We start from the raw sequence: 22,967 nt of genomic DNA on the forward strand, positions 1-22,967 counted from the left end.
AAACACAAATAAAGACAAACAAATACAAAGGAGTCTGCAAAGGAGTCTCTCTTAAATCGTTTATGGCCTCTCTTAAGGTGACGCGTCCCACGCGCATGCCTTGGGCGGTGGAACAGCTGTTTGTACAGCCCAACAGCTGTTGCTCCGTTTTGTTGTGTTTGATGTTTTGCTACGTTTCTTCTTTCACTTTCGCTTTAGATTGCTTTCGCTTCTTTTTGCTCCTTTTTTCCCCGAGGTTAAGGTCATTGTGAATGGCGACAACAGATGGCGCTTTTAGTCCGTTAGTCGCCTATGAATGCATGAATGAATGCGAATGAATGAGTAAATGAGTTGAGGAGTCATAGAAAAATACACGCTTGGCAAATAGGTCCCTGGTCTCTGGTCTCTGGTCCCTAAAGCAGCCAACTGAAACTGAAACTGGAACTGGTAGCAAGGGTAATGGCTTTAGCTAATTTATGCACGAAAGAACACGTGGCAGCATGTGTGGAACGTACTGTCGCTGAAGGTTGGCGAACAAATAAATCATTACTTTAAGAGCATTAATTCAGGGATTAAAACACGATTAAACTAATGAATAAGTGGAGCAAAAGTGGGTGATAGAAAGGGGGTACTGGGAACTAAGGAAAACCCGTGAAAGAAGCTACAAATCAGAGGATTTATTGCAGAGGCAAAACTGTAATTCGCGGATAAACATAAGTAGTTTACTCTTGCAAATGTGGGCTATTGGATCTCTGTCTTAAACTATTAGGATTTTTCTGGGAAATGTTTAATATATTCATCCTAATTTTCTTATAATTTATAGTATTTCCTAAAGTACTTTTTCAAAGATTGCCGTCAAAGTTCTTTTCTCAAATAAGTTAATGAATTATTGGATTAAAATGTACGAAAACTTAAGCTACGAAAATATGCCAACCCTCCATGCCTCAAATCGTTAGAGCAGAAAGAATTTACAGTCTCTAATCTATAGTAAAACTGAAGCGAAAACCTCTCTGGAGACCAATCTTTTAACCTTTAATGTCACTTACTCGTACACCTAGCCCGCAAATCGTTGGCCATTTGTTAGGCCCAGGCGAAACACCGAACTAAGATGTTTTTAAGGCGTCAAAGAAGAAGCGGCGGCGTCTGAGACGCGTCCGAACGAACCGTCTGCGGCATGAATTTATGGCCTGTGTTCCCTTTATGCAAATGAGGCGTACAAAAAATGTTAGAGATTGCTAGTGGGGGTTGAGGACTGGCGGCAAAAGTGTCGCCTGCCATGTTCCATTGGGCGAATAGAAATCATTTTCGGTTCGCTTCTTTTCGCCTCTTCACCACTTGTCTTTAATCCTTTAAGACGTTGTCTGTCGGGCCCCACAGGCGGTCCTACCCAGCACTCAAGGTCAGCCCTTCGTTTCTTAAATTGAATCTACAATGTTTTTACAGTGACTACCGAAAAGGGTGCGCCTTTAGCAATTAGGCATTGCCTGCCATACTGCTGCAAGGCCACAAAAATTACGATTAATCAGGCTAAATGATTCTGAGAATGAGGCTGCAGTCATAGATCCAAGGAGCCGGTACGGCCCAAGGATATGGCCGGATGCAGGCAAGCGTTGGCATGGCTGCCAAAAATTCTACCAACAGACTTTTCTCGTTAGTGTTTCCGCCTTGCGGAAAACCAGAAACGAGCAGAGCGATGGCCACTGGAAATGTGCAGAAAATATTTCATAATGTGGCAACGTTTTTCCGGCCATTCTAATAAAGTCAAAGTGGTTGCCAGTCGACAAAGTTCAGCGAGAGTGAGAGAGAGAGAGAGAGAGACTGCAGAAAACTGCATAATTAGTGGGGCAGTGAGGAAATTCTGTTATCAAAAATTATGGGAAATGGGGGAGAGCGGACATCCAAGTTGGGAAAGTAATATATTACTGTGAAATATGAATTGTCCGATTAGATGTGCGGGGGTAAACTAATGGTAAATGTAAAATATTTACATATTTTTAGCAGAAATCAAAACCAAAAGCGAAGCCACATTTAAATTAAAGTGGAACTTTTAACAGCAAATAGAAAATCGACCTCGCAAATTCGATAGATGACAAATTGAAATTCTATTGAAAATCCCAACGAATTGGCAAACATTCCCCTAAAAAGTTGTAAAACAATGAAGTCCATTCCAACGCTTGGGGTTTTTTTTTTTCAATTAAATGAATTTATCGGCGCATATTTTTTGGCGAAATATCTGCAGCAATAAATAATAAATACAAATAAAAGAAGAACAAACAGAACGAAAAATAGAATTTTGTTGGCAAAGCAAAAACTAAACCGAAGCGTATGCGAAACTATTGAAAGTCAGCGAAGTGGAGAAAGAGAGAGAAAGAGGGAGAGATGCAAGAATGGAAATGCATTGAGGGGTGCCATTTATGTAAATAAATTGTACAAATGTTATATAAGGGGTATCTTTCACTTGATGGGGCTTAGAGAATATCAATAGTTTATTTCGCGTATAGAATTTAGGAGCAAAATGCACGATACGAGTTTTTGCAAGTACTTGACGGAGAAATTGTAATCTGAATACTTGATTGGGCGTACAGAATGTGCAGTGTAGGGAAAATTCACTGTAAATAAAGTTTCAAGTTTATTGGAAGTTGTAAAGTTATATCAATAGATAGAATTCCACTAAGTATGAACCAAAGACATTTTAGTTTCAACTACAGGGTACATTTAAAGTTCAGCTCAACCTCAACCGTATTGAAAATTATCCAATAAACAATAAATTATTTTGAGGTTTTGTTTCATTGGCCCCACCAACCGCGAATGAGTGGGCATTGTGCTGACAGCTTCACCACATATCGTGGCTTCCATACACACCCCCAAAATGCCAATCAATGTGCGAATATGACCAAAAAACAAGGAGCATGGAATGACCCGATTCTTCAAGAACTTTGCTTCCATTTATTGCTCCATATATCATCAAAGGAGCAGGTCTCTGTTGTGGCGCTGTAATGATGCCATGGCATGCACTCTTTTGTGGGGCATCGTCATCTCAAGAACCGTGGCAAATGTACATTAAATGAAACGATTGAGAAATGAAAAATGAGTGGAGGCGCGCCCTGCATTAATACTCCTTTCGTTCCTTCTTCTGACATTCCCTTTTGTATAAATAAATTTGTGTGTTTTTACAAGCTGTCATTAGGCCCCACGATTTGCAGAGGGGATGGCCATGAAGTGCATTATTTTGTATACAAACAGAACGTCAATTGAATGCCTAAACATTTCCGCTTTTCGCTTGGGGAAGAAATGTGTTAAAGAAATCGAGAGAAAATGTGTCAGCACAAATGTTGCGCTATCCAAATGAAAGCTAACGAACGAAGGGAGGGGATGCCAGAGGGATGACAGGCTCCCAGGAGCGTACTCAAGAGGGATTTGGACAGTGGTTTGAGTAGGGAAAAAAAAGGTAAAAGTGTACTACAACTTTGATTTGCCTTTATTCCCCTTTTTTTGCACTCCTTTTCGTTTTCCACCTTTTTTGTGATTTATTCACAAGTAAATGCAGAAAATTTACTTATTTAGGTACGCTGCCCTGCCCCTCCCCTGCTGCTGCTCATCCGCTCCTGTGGGGGCAGTCCTCGCTTTTGTGGAGCTACAGTGGACAGTGCCACACCTCCAGTCAGCGTTTCCTGTAAACAAATGCCATATAAATCGTATAAAATGGAATTGTCGGACTTGTTGGATTTGTTTCTGTGGCAATATCCGACAGGCGAAGCCACAAATAATTTACAAACAACAGTAGAAACGGTGGCAGCAATAAGTCCATTGGCAATTTCGTTACATTTCGATTTGCATTTGTATGCAAAAGCGTGGGCGCTGGCGTTTTCCCAGAGAAAACTCATCTGTGTGCAGGCCCATAAAATTATGGAAAATGTCCATAAGAGGGAGAGCCGGAGTTGTCACAGTCAGGCGAAACCATTGGGAGGCTGTCGGACCAACATTACTGTCTTTGTTTTTATGAAATTAAAAAATATAAAAAAAATGTAAATAACAAAAGTACATATTTATTTTATATAGAGAAAGAAGAAAACACAAGCCCAACAGTAAATTGTACAGTTGATGGCCGCAACGTGCTGCTGACCCGCCGTTTGCTTTTCCCGCGATTTCCTGCTTTAATGCGTGTTACGGAGTGGGATTTTAAGAACTTAAATTTATTAGATGAGCGGCAGTCAACGCCACGCGGAAGCAGCGGAATCTAATTTATGCACAAGCACCGAAAGATGGACAGCAGCAGCAGCAGCAGCAACAGCAAACAGGAAACGGAAGTGGAGCCTACTACAAAGATGGAGAGGGAGGGCCAGCGCCAGTTGTGGCCTTTGTGAAAACCTAGACCCTTCGCTATGTAAACAAATTTTGGTGAAGACAGCACCAAAAAGCCACAAAAAGAAGAGCAGCTTTAAGTGCGTGTAGTAAGAGAAAAGATGGAGGAAGATGCGACTTGTTTGGTGCCCTAAAATAGGTACATCTTTGTCAGAGATCTATGGTAATCTCTGGGCTCTTCTTCTGCTTGAAAAACTCAACACACTTATCCTCAAAGATAAGGACTTGAGTATCTTTAATTCTGCAGTAGGCTCCCCTACTCTGCTCATTTTCCTACAAAGTGGAACCCTCCAAACAAAAGCTCATTAACCAGACCTCATTTTACGCCGCTTCTCCCACCACCCCCTGTAACAGCTGCTCCTTTTTGTCATGCTTACTGGTTTACCCAGAGTTTTCCCTGCGTTTTCGCCTCCACTAAGTGAAATTTTGTGTCATTTGCAAGTTTCCTTATTTGGGGGGTTTTTTTTTTTGTCGTGAGGGTCCGCCGCAACGTTTACTTGTGTGGCGGATGTGTAAATCGGGTCACGGAACATAGTAACAATAAAACGGAATTGTTCAGTTGATTAATTTCAATGGAGAAACCTAGTTGCGACGTCAGTTTGTGGCCAGTCCACAGAGGAGGAGTCCGAGAAGAGAATGAAGTCCTTTACGTGTCAATGACCCCCAAAGGGTCTTTTGTCTATCGAAATCAATCTGTGGCTTGGAGAGGCAGAAGAGCAGATATATTGAGAGATGTGTGTGGCAGGCCATACAAATGTGGCACGTGAAAAACGAATAAACAAACAGTTTAACTTTAAGGACTTTCAAGGGGTCAATAGGATTTTCCCTTTAAAAAGCAATCTCCTGAAGGGAAATATTCTCTAGTGTTCTGTCACCCAATCATCCTCTCACGCGTTGACCCACATCCGAATTTGCATTCGCATCCGCTGCTGGTGGCGGGGTCAGTTTTTTTCCTTGGAGAAATCTGCGTAATGGTCGGCAAAGCCACAGCGTTGCCCCATTTTTCAAGAGTGGAAAAAGCCATGGGCCGTGGCCTTATCCCAAGTGTTTTTCTTCAATTTTCCACCTATATCCAGCTGCTTTTCCACCTGCTGTGTGTGGGGCTGTACGCTGCTGTGGCTTTGGGCAACTAATTTGTCTCTTAGTCGCCTTGGACGACGTCTAAGGCGTCGCGCGTATTAATTAAAAACAGCAGCAGCACGCAGCAGCTGATGAATAATTTAAAATGCTCGTAATTTAATCATTGGGCGACCACTGGCCGTATGCGTAATTCAGTGAGTTATTCATTTGCCAAATCAAATGTCTCTGTCAGTCTCCCCACCTAATTAAACGCGATTCCATGTTGACAATTTTAAAAAGTCTCCCATGAGGCAAAAGTTAATGCAAAGAAATTTGAGTGTTTAACATTTGGAAAAGGATTTTTAAGTCTTATACCTCCAAATTCTGTAAATGTCTAAGCGCTAAAGAGTCCTCCATAATCCTCAGACATTTATTTGCTTCCCCAAAATGCATTTAACATAATTCCATAATCAAAACGAATTGCAATTGATGTCACTTCAAGGCTACAAATCCTCGAATTATTTTCACATGCATTTCAAATCAGTTTCCAGTTCTGTCAACGTTTTCTCCCCCAGTATTTAAGCTTCTGAAAATGTCAGCAGGCAAAATACGCATAGGAAGCATATACATATGTGTGTACATATGTATATGATGTGCCAAGAGCAGCGGCAGAGCAGAGGGCGGAATTGGAGTAAGAGCAGCTGGAGGAAGCAATGAAAGCTGCTTCCATGCTCCATTCTCCTACACTGAATTATAAATAAACCGCATAAATAAGACTTAAATAAACTCTGTAACACCCAAACCACCCTGCCAAAAGTGCGTACAAGAGAAATGTCATTCATTTTCATTTTTAGGCCAAACAAAAAATTTACTCGAACTACAGAAGACATGCCAGTGTATCATTTAAAAAGAGACAAAGGGAAGGTTGCTAATATAATTTAAGCTGCATTTAAAGGAACTTTAAACATTTTATTAAATTTAAGACTCTTTAATCCATTGAATGTCAGTAGTTCCGGCCACTCTGTTTTTTCCCAGAAAAAAAGCCACCCGAAAAAGTTAGTTATGAAAAGTTTTCCACAGAAATCAGGCGCACCAAACCCACTTTTAAAACAGTAGCAAAGAAAATACAGCACGTGTTTTTTCTGTTACAAAATTTAAGTTTGCCACAAGTTTGCCTGGTGCTTAATTTAGTTACAGTTTTTCAGGGGTTTTTCCCAAGGGTCAACAATCGAAATTAAATTTATATTTCTTACAAAACAACTATCTCTCTCTCTCTCTCTCTCTCTCTCTCTAAGCGCTGTAAACAATAAGCTGGCAATCTTGCTTGTATCTTTGTATCGTTCTGACGATAGCAATGCCAGCGGCACACTCGGAAGTGTGCGTCAAGTGAGCAGCAATTAATTTAAAATACATTTTGGATCGATGGAAAAGATTTCTCCTTAAATTTCTCCTTAAAGTCTTCCAACTTTTGACTGAATGATGCGAATGAGTGCTTCTATTGTTTGCATCTACATTATCTGTTTGAGTGGGTATGTGGAATGTGGGTAAATACGAGCGGCGTGAAATGTGACACCTGCTGAGGCAGGAAACTCTGTCTGCCACCGACGACTGCGGTTGGGTTGGCTTCCTTTTGCGGTGTAGCAAAAAGTTAATTATACGATGTGAAAAGGGGTTAATTTTCCCAACTCTGTTAATGTGAGTGGAGTTTCCTTTCAGCCCCTCGCCCCCATGGAAATATTAATCATACGCATCAGCGTTCTCTCCTTCGATGGGGGGGAAATTCTTCCCTCCAAGGCATACTTTTTGTCGCAATTTGTATAATACTCAACTTTTCGATTGCATACTTTTTCCCGGCGCGAAGGAAACTTTTCAGCTGCGAAAGAAAACTCTCTCTTTCTCTCTCTCTTTCTTGCTCTCTCTCTTTATTTACATATATTTTTGCCTTGGGCCTTCGGTAGTCCTCTCTCTTTATCTGTTGCCCATTTTTCTGTGTTGCAATCAAATCTTATGCCACACGCAAATAATGGCGAGCTTAAGGCGCATACAAAAAGTGGGTGTGGAAGATACGCAAGAAAAACTAAGAAAATGCCGGGGAAATGTACTTCCTGTCAGTATAATTTTACAGAAAGTGTAAGGGTGGTAAATGTAGCGGAAAAGTTGATGCCAGTCGTTGGCTTTTTATGGATTCGGAAGAAAAATAATTGAGGAAATTGATCCGGCAGAAAAAATTGCCAAAGAAAAGGAAGTTTTTTGTCCACAAATAAACTAATTTTTTTTTTGCAAAAAAGTACATAAGAAAATTATTTAAGTTACGCCAATTTCTAGATTTCATTTTGCCATAAAATTAGCTTTAGTATATTAAATGAAATCAAAGTTTTCCATTTTTAATTTATCTATTAAATTTTACTCGGTGTGGGCAAAATCTCCTCATAAATATTCCACCACTTCTTAAGTTCATTTTCTGCTATAAAATGTGTACCCCTTTCTCATTTTTAACTTTAAACTTTTCTTGCCACAAATTGAAGCACTTTACTTGACAGCTGCGACACGGGTCAACAGAGAGGAAGGGCAGCTGTAGGCTCGAATGAACCGCTCCACTGCTCTAATGGTTAACATAAATCATAAGCCAATTGACTGGCTCTAGCCCGAAAAGCTGCCTGACTCCTTCATGGCTGATGATGATCCCTTTTAATGGCGTGTGCGCAACATTTCAAGGCTCATTCGCATTACAATGCGGATGTGACACTCCCAAAAGCACAGAATTATATAGAATTTTTTGAGCTGCCTTTTCTTTAAATATTTTATAAAAGATAAATCTTCGCTTGAATGCGAATGAAAGAAAAGGCTTGAGACCTGCGGCACAGAATTTGACAGGATTTTTGGCTACATATTAATGAGCTTTTCCTCTTGAGTTTTCCCTCGGGAAGAGGTCTCCTTTGCCTGCCGTTCCTCTTATGTTCATTAATGAGTAAAGTATTTTGGCTTTGAGTTCTGCGCGTGTAGGGAAATGATGGAATGGCAATGATTATTTGATGTATCTGTAAGTTGGGGGGAGAGTATTTCTACTTTGAACAGGGAGAAACCTCCTTCCCCTTCCCTTGAAAGTCTACATTTTCTGTTGTTACTGTGGCTACTGTGTTACTGTGTTAATGGCAGCTGCCTCACATGGTGTATGATTAATGTTTAAAACACGGCAACCACGTGCCTGTTGTTTGTGGTTTACCTTACCCTCTCTCTCTTCCTCTAGCTTGCAAATTTAATCGTTTGATTAGGCCACAAATGTAATTAAATGTTTAATGAACTTAACGCTCAATCGAACATGCAAATTCTGTGGAAATTAATTTAAGTTTATGATGGTAATTATGGCAATCAGAGGGCCAAACGCTACGATTTTTACATTGCAGTTGGTTTGGGTCTGTTTCTGATAATGGGCCGCGTCAATTAACTTTGCTGTTGGCCAGCATTTTGGAGTGCATTAACTCGATTAAGCAGCAGCAGATGTTGGCAGTGCTTTGATGCTAATGAACTTTGCACTCAGATCATCAGCTGTGCCTGATTTGGTGCCTTCGCCCAAAGAACGCCCTAAATTTAGTCATCTTTTATTGGAACTCATCTATAATCTTAGATTCGTGGAGTCGTGGGTGGAATGGAAGGCAATTCCAGCAAAGTAATTAACCCAGAAAGTCGGCAACAAGTCAAGGACTCAGTCGAGTGGCAAATCCCCCAGCAAAATAGCAGACAGACACACACAAAAGCCCCTCTATGCCCCACGAATACTATAGGGAAACCTCTTCGAAGGCCAATTGTTTGTGGAAGATGGGTTGGAGGGCAACGCCCTTTTCACTTCTAGGAATTTCACCGGGAGTTTCGGGAAAGACACAGCCGCCAATTTCTGTGGACTGGCAAAAGGGTGTTAGGGACTGAAGGTAGGAGGCTGCTGCAGAGCGAGGCCCAACCAGATTGCTCTGCCTACAACTGCAAAGACGAGGCAAATATGTAATGAAGTCACGTAAACATTTTAATTTGGCATTAAGTCTGCTGTTGCCACTTCTTCCTTTTACTATGGATGTAGAATGTGTATGTATTTCCTATATATATTTACTGTAACGCTGTATCCAACATTCGTCAGAGCGTTAACTTATTAATGTGTAGCAAATATCATCCTCGTACTCGTAATTGAGAGGCTCATATCATTTGTCATCCCATTCGTTCGCTCCTTGAAGTTCCCCTTCTCCTGCCCCTGCTGTCCTTGTGCTGTGTCCTGATTTGATTGTGATTCTTAGAGCCATATGGCAGCTGTATGATTTCCTTGCTTTCCGCAGCAGCTTCCTCCTCGCTGTTGCCAGCGTTGTAAATATTTAATATGCACATCAATACATCCCGAAGAGGTGGGGGAGGTATGGGATCCTTCATCCTCTCGAAGGATAGCTCATGTTTATGGCCGCATCTTGAGTGCGTGCTAACATGTCTGCCTGCTTTTGCCTGTTGCCTGTTGCCTGTCCTTCCTTCCTTTCGTTGGCTTCCCTTTGGTGGAACATCCAAGCATAGTTTCGAGGCTTCGAGGATTTGATGGGTTAACACGTTTATAACATACGCATACCCTCGAGATAGGACCTTTTTGACAGCTTTTGAAGTGTATGCGGAAGGGAAAACTCTTGTGTTTTCTTTGGGGAAAAGTTCAACGAATTATTATAGTTCTTTTTTTTTTGAGGCAGGAACTTTCATGGGATTAAAAGTTCTTGCTGGTTTTCTGCTTTGAATTTGTGACATTTTCGTAATTAATTTGGATTGCGTATTCAACGCATTTCTCGCTTCTTTACCCATTTTAAGCGCTCCCCCCATGTGTCACGTTTGTGGACATTGCCGATGCTGTTGTTCATTCAATTTCACTCATTTTCCTAGCTTAGATGGGGATTCTCTGCTGCGTAGGCGGATGGATGGCTACGGATGGAATCATTAGCATGAATCACAATATGTACTCCTCCGCTGCTATTGATTGATAGAACGTGAACAAACCCTGCGCATCGATAGATGGATTGAATTGAAAATGGAATGCTTAATAGAACGCTCTTTTATCACCATTTCAAAGATTTAAACGTCATAAACGGCGACAGACAGGCTTCAAACTAATTACAGAACTCAAATAATGCCACAGAAAAGGGACAAAAGTTTCATCCCGTAATAAAATCAAAAGCCAAATACGTTCCTGTGGCCACAGAAAGGTGGGCTCTGGAAAGTTTTTCCAAGGCTATTAAGTGATTTAAAAGTTTGCCGCCGCCACACAACTGTTTTCCCACAGCTTTCCACAGAAAGAGAGTGGCTTAAGAGCCTTAAAACACATGACAGGGGCCTGAAAATTGATAGATTTTTCACCTGCAGATGGAAGATGGATTGACGGGGTAGTACATTAAGAGGTGGAAAGCGCACTTCACTCTGAAAGCAAGCGAAGCATCAAAGGCCCATGCTGTAGTGGCACTTCGGTTGGCATTCTTTATGGTTTTTTTTACCCAGTCTCAACCACAGGCAGGGCAATCCGCAATCATAGAACAGGAAATGGAGCTTTGGTTCCCAGAAAAATCCAAGTTTTTAGCCAAAGTCAAAGCCCTGTCTATTTCTCTGTCTTTCCTTTATTCTCTGGCATTCAATTTTAAATTGAAATGCAATCCAAATCGAAGCTGAAAGCAGGGTCCAACCAACTCAACTGCAACTCACAGACTTTGGAGAACACAAAGAGAATGTAAAAATATATGCAAATGCTGGTTGTAAGTCCCGTGTAATGCAGGAGCTACTGTTAAAAAAACGGATAATCATCATGCAAGCCATTGAACAAAAATGACAAATGTTTATTTTTCTTTCACAGAAATTGCTTTAGGCTTTTCCAAATCCCAAAATTAAGCCCGAGAAGGCATGACAAAGCTAAAAAGAATCATGAAAAGCCAGGAAAAATGCTTCATTTCAATGTTTTGAGTAAATATTTGCATTAGAATGTCATTTTTTTAAACGAATGATTGTTATATTTTGACAAAAGCTGGCAGCTTTGTGAAGTGTAGCCTCATTAAAATCACCCAAAAAGGTAATCACAGTCGTATAAGACCCCACAAAAAAAAATGACTCTAAATTAATGGCCAACTGTCAAATTTATGGAATGTCCATCCATCCAGCCATCCCTCTGTCATCAGACTTATGCCTGGGTATGCTCGGACATTCCTTTGTGAGTATTATATTTTTTATCTTTGGAAAAACAGACAGCAAAAATAACAGAAATCATCAAAGTATTCACGAAAGAACCTTTTTTTTGTCTCTAAATTAAGATAAATGTATACTTTGGGGTTCATTTAAACGGAAGGGTTAGTTTACCTTCCTATACTTTGTAGTTTCCGTTTCAAATAAAAAAGGAAATCTGAACTTCCATTGAGCAGGGGGGTGCTTTCTTATCATAAATCATTTTTCATATTTTCCACTATCACAAGCATGAAATATTTTCACTCAGATCATGCACAATTTTAGAACCAGATAATAATGACTAATTATAGTTTTCTGGCTAAAAAATGTCCTCCGAAAGATGACTCTAATGCGCCCAACTACCCACTAGCTGTGCTCATTACGGTAATTTCTGGTGAATCACTTTAGAGAGACTGAAATAGCATTCCACATGCAATTTGCTATAAATAACATTGTAATATCTCTAATCAGAGTAGGAACCAGCGCCAGCCAGAGGGTGCTCGTATTTGTTGCATTCATTCGCCTGCAATTTGCATAATGAGGGGACAACCTCCTTCCCAGACATAATTTTCTGACATTTTCTCGGAGCTCCGGGCCAACGAATGTGGACATTATTCTGGCCCAATTAGTGTCTGGATTTGTTGGCTGAATCACATATCACGTATACGTCGTAATGCAGAATAATTTACGTTTAAATGGCAGATAATTTGACCTCTGCAAGGGGTCGTTGCAAATGATAGCTTTATGGCAGGGGATCCTTTAGATCCCATGGAGTGAGTGAAAATCCTGTATTAATTGTGGGTGAAACTCTCGTCAATTAAAGTAAATAAAAATGCGGCGCCCCAGGATACAGACATTCCCGAAAAAGGAGAAACCCCAAACAAAATGAGCATCAAATGAAGCATCATCAAAATGAAGCATGTCGAAAGGTCAACATTATTCGCTTGAAAAAATACTCTAAACGTGCTTCAAAACAGCACAAAACAATGAACCGAAATTCTGGTGTTGTATGACATTTAAAAATACTGAAAAATCACTTTACAATACACAAATTGTGAGCTGAAAGCCTGGTTAAGTGTTTGAAAACCTGTTCCAAACAGGCAACCAAATTGATGGAAAAACTTTAATTAACTCGCCCTTTCTCCACTTTGTTTCTGATGGAAAGTTATATTGTTTTCTGAAGTTGCAAGAATTGTTTGCGTCATAATTTTCAGGATTGAGCTGTTCGTAGAAGTTAGGATTAATAATAAAGTGAGTGCCACATGTGGAACTGGAACCAAAATCCGAAAGGCAAACAACAGTCTGTCATGAAAAGGGAATGGAAGGGCAGTCTGCCCTCTGCACAGGGCATACAAAAATACTGCCACAAAAACCATAAAGCTAAGCTCTTTGCATATATTCCTGCGTATATTGTTTTGTCCTTGGCTGCTGCTCATACGAGAGTGCAAACAAAATAGTTATAGTTTTTATGGTAAAATCAGGAAACCCATTAAGCCAAAAACTCTGTTAAATACTTGCCACTCAACAGAAAAGTTTTTGCTGGACTGTATCCTTTTTTCGAGCTCCACTTACTTTTATTTTGTTGATTGAAAAAAAAAAAGTTCTTGGTGCTCGTGTAAATATTTTGCCTGCCTGCGTGTCTGTCTGCTGTTGCTGTTTTGTGGCCCTTCCTGATGGTTGATTGGATGCTGATTTGCTTGGAGTTTTCAGCTGATTTTTCCGTATTAAATTTTCATTTGTTCCAAGAGAAGAGATTTCTAGATGGATATTGAATTTTATATTTTCAGGCGCATGCTGCTCCTCCTTAAAGCCTGGAATATCGTTGCTTTTTATAATCGTTTTGTTTACACGCAAGTTTATGGCAAACGAAGGCGTGGCAGTTGGCAGTTTTTACGGCCACATTTTGCGATGCTAACGTATTCCCAACGTCCCAACGTAGTGGCAGTACAAGTACCCGGTACTTGGTCCGGCACAAAAACCCATTAAAAAAGATTGCTCCAAACAACATGAGGAGTGTAAATGGTAAGCAATCTTGTCGGAAAAAGCTATAAAATTATGTCCATGGGGCACTGCTGTCATCATATTTTATAAACTACAACATATCTGTGTGGCCATAATCTCTGGTTAAGCTGCAAATCTAAACCAAGGATAAAGGCTTTAGCTTGAACCTTTGCCCAATGCCTCAAGGCCACACACACACATCTGTTCCATCTCTACCTCTGCTCGTATTCATATTTGATTCCGGTTCTGGGTTTCCGATTGCCGTCGATTTGTTGCGGAGCACCCTAAAAAAAAGTTTTGTGGTTCCCTCAACGACTTTTGTCCTAGCACCTGACCGCAGCTTCGCAAAACTTGCATTTCCGTTTGCAGATTTAGAGGGAGGAGAGACCTCCAGCGGATGTCAGGTGTCCGCCCCGCCTCTGGGTTATCTATGGTGAGGGTGCAACTATTTCCACCTCTGCTCCCATTGCAATCTGTGCCACGATGCGTGTGCGCGGCGGCGTATGGCTGTGGCATTATTTTAGAAAGGGAAGCCGCAGGAAGCGCCGTAAGCGGTAAGCGTGCAACAGTTTTTTGCAACCATAGATTTCTTTTTTTCGTTTTTTCTTGTGGGTAAACAATTCAGGAATAAAGCTTACTCGTGTGTGCAAGCAACTTTTAAATCAATTTGTTGCGGCGGTTGCAACATTAATTACGGGGCACGCACTAGAGCGATGGCTCAGTGGTTGCAACATTTGCATAACCCATGCAGTTTCCACGGATTATGACCGCTGGATCCACCAACGCTGAAGCAGCGATGACGAGCTGTTTGCTGTGGCGAATAGTGTGGGTGGATAAATTCATATGATTGCCTTCGAGTATGCCCGTAATTAATTCGAATTGAATTACCAGGGCGGTGGCTTCGAGTGGAAATTGCAGGAAAGCTGAAGGCAGTTCAGAAAGGATCTTGGCATTTCAGGAACCCTCTTCGAACCATGCTCTGACGCTCTTTTTCTTAGCCCTTATATGGTACTTTTGGAAATGGAAAAACCATGAAGAATAAATCGTTTGCCTGCAGATGAAAATTGTAATTTTCCGCATCAATGCGGCCATTCCGTACGCGTGCGAGTAAATATGTATGTATGTACGAGTGTGTTTTGTGTGCATTCATATACATTCATGTTCATACTCGTGAATCGTTAAGCATGCATATTAATGCCTGCTTATGAATAAAAGTTGCCTTTTGTGTGGATGCTCTCTCGCATTCTTTTCGCACACATTTTGTGAACATATTTTCTGAAGCAATTTTCCTTCGTTTTTCTCGCTTTTCTTCTACGCACTCGCATTGTTTGCATTAATTGTTGTTCTTTTGTTGTTTGTTCTTCGGATTTAATATGCCAACGAGGAAGAGAAACGAAGAGAGAGTGAGACAGGGCGTCATTAACTCTGATTAATCTGCACTTAAGCGAAATCTCTCTCCTGCTGCAGTCTCTCAGTGGCTTAATATTAGCTAATGCCCAAGAGCAGGTTATTATATTACACGATACTTTATACTTTTACTTTACTTTGATTTACTCGTACCCTTTTCTACGGATTTTTCTGAATTTTTAACAATTTTTCGACTTTTTGTTTAAGTTCAACGCTTGGGAGTTGCAGTTCTAACCCTTCTCTGTGTTTTCCACCCCCCAAAATCATCGGTGAAAAACTTCTCGTGCAAAAGAAACCTAAGGAAGTAAGCAATATTAAGTTTAGTAACCGTTGTAGGTCCAGCTGGAAGCAGCTAAGCTGCTTAAAGCATTTATATTTGTCACACAAATAAGTCCCCATGAATAACTATTATAGATGCCTTGAATATGCATGCACACACATGTGATTAATAGTCGAAATGAGTGTGAAATACATTCAAACACTTGATTTATGCCCAACGGAGGAGTCGCTTTTATTTGCAGCCAATTGGAGAACACGTTTAATTTGGTACTCAAATCAAAAAAGTTCATCAACACCCAGATAAAAACATGGGAAAACACTTTTAAAAGTTCAATGTTTTTATATTATTTTTAATTACTGGGGAATAATTAGACGCTGCCATTGGTAGAGGGTCTTAATCCTCAATTTCCCAATTCCCGATGGTGAGGCATAGCAACTAATAACCTGACAACTGCCCCACGAATCACAGACACCAGACAGATTGAGTTTTTAATTTAATTAAATCCCAAATTAGAGTAGGGCTCTGGCTCTTTGCCACTGACACTGCCACCCAAAAACCCTTAAAACAGAGAGAACCTTTTGCGTCATTTGTCACAAAGCCAACGGAACATTGAAACGGCGGCACAAATCCACAGAAAAAATACAGAAAGTTGAGAAGAAAAAGTGCAGAAAAACAGTCAAAAAATGTATAAAAGAATGCTCTATAGAGAAGAAAAACTAATTCGCATCAATTTCAGGACCATCAAGCGCGCGATTGCCCACAAAAGAAAGAAAATTAATGAAAAGTACGGGTCATATATCCGGTTGCAGCAATTACGGGTACAAGTACGATTGGTTGAACTCCTTTTATTGGAGGGGAGAACTCTTTGTTTAAGTAAAGGGATGGCATGCCCACAACTCTTGACTCAAGAGGGACTGAAGCCTCTACGAAAAAAGTTATATATATCTTGGGGTTATCTTGCAGATTCTATGTACATATTCCTACTCGATGGTGGCAGACCAATTAGAGAGTTAAAATAACTATTTAGAAGGAATCTTTGTGGAAAGCAGAACGGAATCAGTTTTAAATGGGTTGAAACTAACTAAACACGGGATGCTAATACCATTTAAACCCTTTTCAATCAATTTACTCTTATTTATCATTCAATTTCCTCTCGTTCTCTTGTTGGGTTTCCTGTCCTCTTGAAGGGTTTCCCTAATTCCTTTATGTTTTACCTTTCTTCCTGTAAGTTTAACCTTTCTTCCTGTAGGACTTCCTCCTCCTCTTTCTCTCACTTTAGAAAAGACAAAATCATTTGATCACAAAATCCTTGAACCCCCACTCGCTGTTCCCTTGTTCCTTCTGTTGTCAACATTTACTCCTTATTACGTTATTGCTCATTCAATTGCTATCAATTTAAAATAATATTTACACACGCCACACACATTCTCCCCCGACCACCCCAATGTTTTTTGCCCTTTTTCCCCAACACACCATTTTCAGCGGGTTTTAAGGCGATTTTCCCCGGCAAATACAAAAACACACAGGAAAAACGAGAGCGAGAAACCAAAACACGCGTCGCATATAAACATTCGCATTTTGTGTGCCTCACATGTCGCTACTGAATGGAATGGATGGTACTTTCGAGGGGGGCCGGGGTGGTGGCAAATGCGGGGAATATCTTGTGGTTACAGAATCTCCTACTGCTCCTTATCCCCCCTTCTTTTGCATGGATTCTATAGGTGTATGTGTGTGTGTGTTGTATGTAGATTTCCCAAGTGTTGTTTGCTGTTGCCACTGCCACTGCGGTTATAAGCTGTTTATGCAACATTGCGCCGATTTTCCACGCGATAATCTGAGAATTGGATTTAGGAAGGCAGCCAAGGGAATCTCGTATGTGTGTGGGTGAGTGTGTGTATTTTTGTGCCTGTGTATTTTTTCTCTGCAACATAATTGAAGATTATTGGGTTTATTCTTTATTTATTTATTAAGGCTAAAGGAAATTTGGGTATTATTTTATGAATCTTGAAGCAGCACGAAGGAAAATGTATCTTTAGAGGAATTGAGTGAATTAAGTAATTAATTTTCGAGAACTCAATTTTCCTTCATTATGTTTTTCCCTTAAAAGTATCTCCCATTCATTTGAATGTTCATATTATTACCCTTAAGAACAGCTCTTATTTCTTTTTATTTAAGAACATTTCCGAGCCTTTGCCTTTGACCTAAGAGCATAATTTATTCGTTGTGTCTTAGTCGTTGGCTCTAAGCACAAAAATCTTTTATTTTCAATCAGAATCAATGCATGTTATTCAAATATTTATTGTGTATATAAATATCATTCCACATGCTGGAATGTCTTCTGTCGGCAGCTGTGGCACAAATTTACGAGCCACGGACTGCGGTTGCAAAATATTTACATACAACATACACGAATTTTATTACACGAACATTTTCCAAGCGAAAAATTGCCAAAAGAAATATAAATTATTTGTTATAAATGATAAATCATATACAGTCAGTGCTGTGCCACCCGCTGTGGCTATCAAACGCACTGTCTGCCAGTCAGTCGCCTGTCATCATTGCATTACACACAGTCTGCACTAAAAGTGTGTCTCTGCAGCGCTCTAATGTGTTCTTCTGCTGCCATGACAAAACAAAACTATCCCTTTTTCCCTTCACCTGTCAACATGTGGCTATTGTTAGGGCTTCACGGGATTCACACTGGATTTAGGGGGGTAAGCGTTGGCCTTAGGTCATGACACCTGCATGGACACGCACTACATTTCACACAAATACAATTAAATCTTTCAACGTATAAATGGATTCTCTGTTGAGTGAATTTTAGTTATGAAATATGGCAGAGCATGTCACAATATTTTTTGTAGGTGCTGATACTGGCTGTCCCTGAAAATCCTTTAAGACTAAAAAGCTACACAGCAGTTGTAGCCATCAAATCTAATGACATAGCCATCTGAAACAATAGGGAAAGCTGTTGTCCCGAGGCCAGGGCACTCTCTCTCTCTGTCTGTCTCTTCGTTTGTGGAACAGTTAATTCTATTAAAATGTCAGTTGACGACAGGCAACAGAAACAGCAACAACAGAATGCTGCCTCCTGCCTGCCTAACTGCCACAGTCGCTGTCGTTCTGTTGTCTTCATTTGCATGCAAAATACTTTGGGGGTATGAAAGTCAATATGGGAATGCTGTAAAATGGGAAGGATTGTACTCCATTTCTGTTAAGGTTTCTGCTGTTCCGTTCCGTTTCGTTTCGTTTATTTGAAATTCTACAACAGTATTGTGTGTGTGTTTCGAAACAACTTGAAAATTATACACAAAATTGTAGTTAAAACATGTAAATTTATTTCTGGCTGTCAGCGGGGAGAGTGTTGGGGGGGAGGTAGCACGTGCATGGTGAACCCTTTCCTGCCATTAACAGCTGCTGGATGGGGCGGGAGGCGAAATTGGAGGCTACTCAATCGAGTTGTCATGGATTTCAGCTAATGGAAAGAGAGGGAGAGGAAGTAAATTTTCTGCGTAACTTAATTTTCGGAGTGAGAGAATGTGTGTACGTGTGTGTGTGTGGTTAGTGGATCATTGAAGGAGCCTCAGAAACTATTTGACACAATGGGGTCGATGGGTTGTTGGGTCGCTGGGTAGCTGGGTCTGTGGATCGGTGGGTCGTCGGTTTTGCGGTTCAATGCAGGTCGTGGCTTTGGTGGGTGTTTACAGCCTTTCCGCCTGCTGCCTGAAGCCTGTTCTTTGTTGGGAACAACAAAAAAAACTGGTTCAAGGAGACAAACAATTGCAACGAACGGCACCGCCACCGCCACCGCATAAATGTCGTAAAAAATACGGAGCAACAACTCTGTTAACAACACACCTTCACATACACACACAGCTACTTGGAAAAGTACATGCACAGCTCATAGTTTTCTGATGTTGAGAGGCACATTGCATGGGGGAAGGCGTATGAGTGACAACAATTCCAGTGGCAGCGATTTTTTAATGAGTTTCGGAAATTGCTAAACAAAACATGGAACAAAGAAAAGTTAGGAAAGGGTTTTATGTTTGTAAGGGAAAACGAAGTATAAGATACCCTGTAGATTTATCCTTAATTAATAATTAATAATTACTACGCCAATTTCCAGAAATAAATTCACCACAAAAAAAACCCTCTGCTTAGCCCCTCCACATTTCTTTTACTATAAATACTCTTTTGTTTATTCCTTTTTCAGGGTACACAACCCCTCTCTCTCTCTCGCTCTTGCTCTCGCTAAAACTTCCCCAAAAACTACATATTTTTCCTATAACTTTTCCTTTGCTTTTCTTAGCTGTAGACACCTTTGAGAGCCAATTGCTGTGCCAACAAAAACATACAAAAATGTATACAACCATAAACGGATTAAAAGTGGGAGTGGAGTATGAAAAGTTGTTACCATTTTCGCAATAGTCTTGTAGTCGTTCAGTTTGGTCGCTTACTCCTTCACAATTGTTGAACGACGGCTGGTGGTCACGCCTCGCCCCACATCCGAAATGACAACACAACACGCAACGGCAGCAGGAGCAACAGCAGCAAAAACAGATGGCAGGGGAAAAAGAGTTGTTGCAACACGGCAGCATAGACCTTTAATGAGGTTTTTGTGGCACATTGCGTGCTTGCAAAGGATCCATCGTAGTAGCACATTCTTTCCTAGTAGTTTTCTTTTTTGCTATTGAAAAGCAATTAAGCGGTGGCTCAAACTTTTAGGAAAACTCCAAACTCTGCTTTGGCCAACTAATTTTGGGGTCACTGGACAGAGAGCAGGCTTTAAACCACAGAGGCTTTCAGGGCTTAAAGTGAGATTTTTGGCTTGAATAAATGTAAGCCAATGAACTGGAAAGAATCGAAACAAAAATCTCTCCTACTCCGTACTCTCCAATAAAAATGTTGTAAGAAATGTTTGCCGTTTGCTTTTCATTTCAGCTGTTGCCTTCTGTTTGCTTGCCAATCAATCAATCAGTCAATCAATTAGGAATGACGGCACGTGCATCTTGGGCTTTGCCTTTGACCCTGATTTTGCCTCTGGTTTTTTGCATCTTCCTTTTGGCCCTAATTTTTGCACAAATAAATATTTCACAATTTCCATAGGCCGCCAAAATATAAAAAAAACGAGCAAAAATCCACAGCATAAATCAGTGTGGGCGTCGATGTGTCTGTCTGACTTTAGGATGCCGCTTCCAAACGATTGAATAATTTAAGGATTTTCCATTGCGCATACACCACGTGGTGCAGAAGGAAAGGGCTTGCTTATAGGCAAAGATAAATTGCAGGTCTTCTGCCTGTACCAATCATTTCTGCTGTCACCAATTAAAAAACCACTTCAAAAAGGGATTTTAAGTGCAAATTACCCTTCGATTTGCATGGCCACGTAAAAAACTTGAGCCTATTGGAACTTTGGGCAACCTTTGGCATTGCGGAAAAACCCATTTCCAACCATTTCCATCCAGCACCTTGACAACGGGAAATGTCGCGTAATTGAATATTTTTGGCTGGCATGGGGCAAGGCGTGGGATGGCAAATAGCAAGACGTTGGGTGTCAAGCGGCTGGGGGCTGGGGCGTCCCATAATTAAAACATTTATCACTTTTTTTGTGTTGACAAATGCCTTGACATTGTTTTTGTTTTTCTTGTTCATTGTGTGGCATGACACGAACGGGGGGCTGCCGAAAATCTATTGCGATTTGGTTTTTGTATTTTTGGTGGCGCATTTGATAAATTGGGAAAATTTTTGGTATTTTCGGTGGAGGGTTTCCCATCGAATTTTCTATTGTAAGGATTCAGGTTTGTTTGTAACTAATACTCGTATTTATTGCCACAACTTTAAGACGTTTTGAAGGGAAATAAAAGATGAAACATAGTTGCCAGACGATCAGGTTTCTCTCAGGTAAAAATAGCTTTAAAGTCGAGTACTTTTCACAAGAAAAACTTTTTCTGAAATCCATCACTTATCATGTTTAGATTTCCACCTAATTTAAGCTAGTTTTCCAAACCAAATTTCCGCCTAGAGAAGGTCAGTTTTCAAATGCAACTTTCTAACAAAATTAATCCATTTTGTGGATATAATTTTCCTGGAAAAGTTACGCCCTGCTCTTGTATGTATTTCATTCCCATAGAAGGGCACTTTTCTAGTAAAATTTTTCTCTTACATTCTAGGAAATTTCAGCACTAAAAATATCTGCACTTTCATTGAAATGGCAATCCATTCATACTGTCATTCATCAATGGCTAGAATATATGCCCCATTTGATATCTTTTGATATATGCGCCCAAGTAACAACCCAAACTCAGCTTGAGGAATGTTTTCCGTAGGGGAAAGGACATTGGCCTATAAACAATGAGAGCATGTTGCGTGTGAGGGCGTCAAAAGCCTCAGCTGTCAATAGATACTGCCTAACGATATGGCATAAATATTCTTGTGGAAAATGCTAGGCAAACGAAAGGAAACTTTCTAGATGAGAAACGCAATGGAAAATTCTAACATGACAGCGTAATAAATGGTGGAGATGTGTAGAAATTAATTAAATACCTGTCATGAAATTTCCTTTTTTAAAGTGTTGCTAAAGAGAAAAAAATGTGCTGTAGAATGAATTTTCGCTATAAACTTCGAGTTTTTTCTTCCATTAATAAACGATCAATGAGACAACACGAAAACCCATTCAAGGGGCAGTGAAAAATGCAATGACTGACAGCCTATTCTGTGCGTGATGGGATATTATATAGAGAGAGAGAGAGAGAGAGCGATAGAGAGCAGAGTGCCCGAGCGTAACGTAAATCAATCAAAAGTTTTGACATGAAATGGCTTGGCAAAAATGTTCACACATCGAGCGAAGGGTCAGGCATAAATTACAGTGTAATTAGAGAGGGGGGTGCTGGTGCTGTTGTTGGTGCCGTTGCCGTTGCCTCCCCTTAATTTGAATTTTCTCCCATCCGTTCAGACCCAACAATTATGCTAATTCCTTTTTTGGCCTCTGCTGCCTTTGCTCCGCCAGCTTGGGGCCACTCGTTAAACAGTCGAAAATTTTCACAGCCAAGGCTACTTCTCCATGGCTTCTCGCTCAGCAAGTTCTAGGTCCTGCTCGGACACGGCCTTCATGTGGCGCTTAATTCAATGAAATTTGTAACAATTGCATTTGGGAAAATTCTCTGCCCTCCAGTGGGTTTTATAATTAACGCAAGGCTACTGATGATGATTTAGCGGAAACAAGTGCGGGAATATTTTCAAATTTTAGAAAAGAAAGAGGAAAAGAGAAGAGGGAATAGCGTGGAAAATATGATATGGAGTTTAAGGTAATATTTTCCATATTATAACTGCATAAAGAACAAACGAAATAGGCGAGTGAGGGGATTTTTCGTGTGAATTATTTGCACCCCATTTCAATAATTAATTAAGGTTTTAGTTGGGCAATGTTTTTTGAAATTTGGAAAATGGATTCAATTGATTCATAATTGATTTGGTTTATTCCAGCAAATGAAATTACCACTGCAATTAAACGGAAAGTTTGCTTTATTTACAGCGTTTAAAGGGTAGCCAAATGTAGTTTGTTACCAAAAACCATAAACTGTTCTCTGTTAGCGGTCGTTTGGCTGATGAAACAGAGTGATGGATGTTGTGGCTTGTGGGTTCTGTGGTGCCATTTGCA

The sequence above is a fragment of the Drosophila guanche genome, unplaced genomic scaffold (assembly GCF_900245975.1).
Source record: "Drosophila guanche unplaced genomic scaffold, DGUA_6, whole genome shotgun sequence".
NCBI classification, from domain to species: domain Eukaryota; kingdom Metazoa; phylum Arthropoda; class Insecta; order Diptera; family Drosophilidae; genus Drosophila; species Drosophila guanche.